This window comes from Crocuta crocuta, unplaced genomic scaffold, assembly GCF_008692635.1.
Source record: "Crocuta crocuta isolate KB4526 unplaced genomic scaffold, BGI_CrCroc_1.0 scaffold2720, whole genome shotgun sequence".
Classification (NCBI taxonomy): domain Eukaryota; kingdom Metazoa; phylum Chordata; class Mammalia; order Carnivora; family Hyaenidae; genus Crocuta; species Crocuta crocuta.
In genome coordinates this window covers 102,157-102,462 of record NW_027531055.1, presented here as the reverse complement: position 1 = coordinate 102,462, position 306 = coordinate 102,157, and positions in this window count along the sequence as shown.

Here is a 306-nt window from a genome sequence, read left to right as displayed (position 1 = left end):
CGAGCATGGCCTGCGGGACCCTGAGGGGACAGAGCCAGGGCCGGGTGGACAGGGAGGGGGCGCAGCCGGGGAGGTGGCCACCCCTGCGCGAGACGGAGGTGCCCTGTTTCCTAGTCTGAAGTGCAGTTTATGACTCTGAGCTACGCAGGACCCCTGGGCACGACTTCTCCGGGTCCTCTGACCTGGCGGCCCAATGAGGGGCAGAGGGAGGAGGGTCCCCATCCCTCTGTGACTGGCAGGGCTCACTCCGCCCTGGAGGGTGTCCCCCTCTCCCCCCGGCCCCCTCCCGGCCCCGTCATCTGAGGG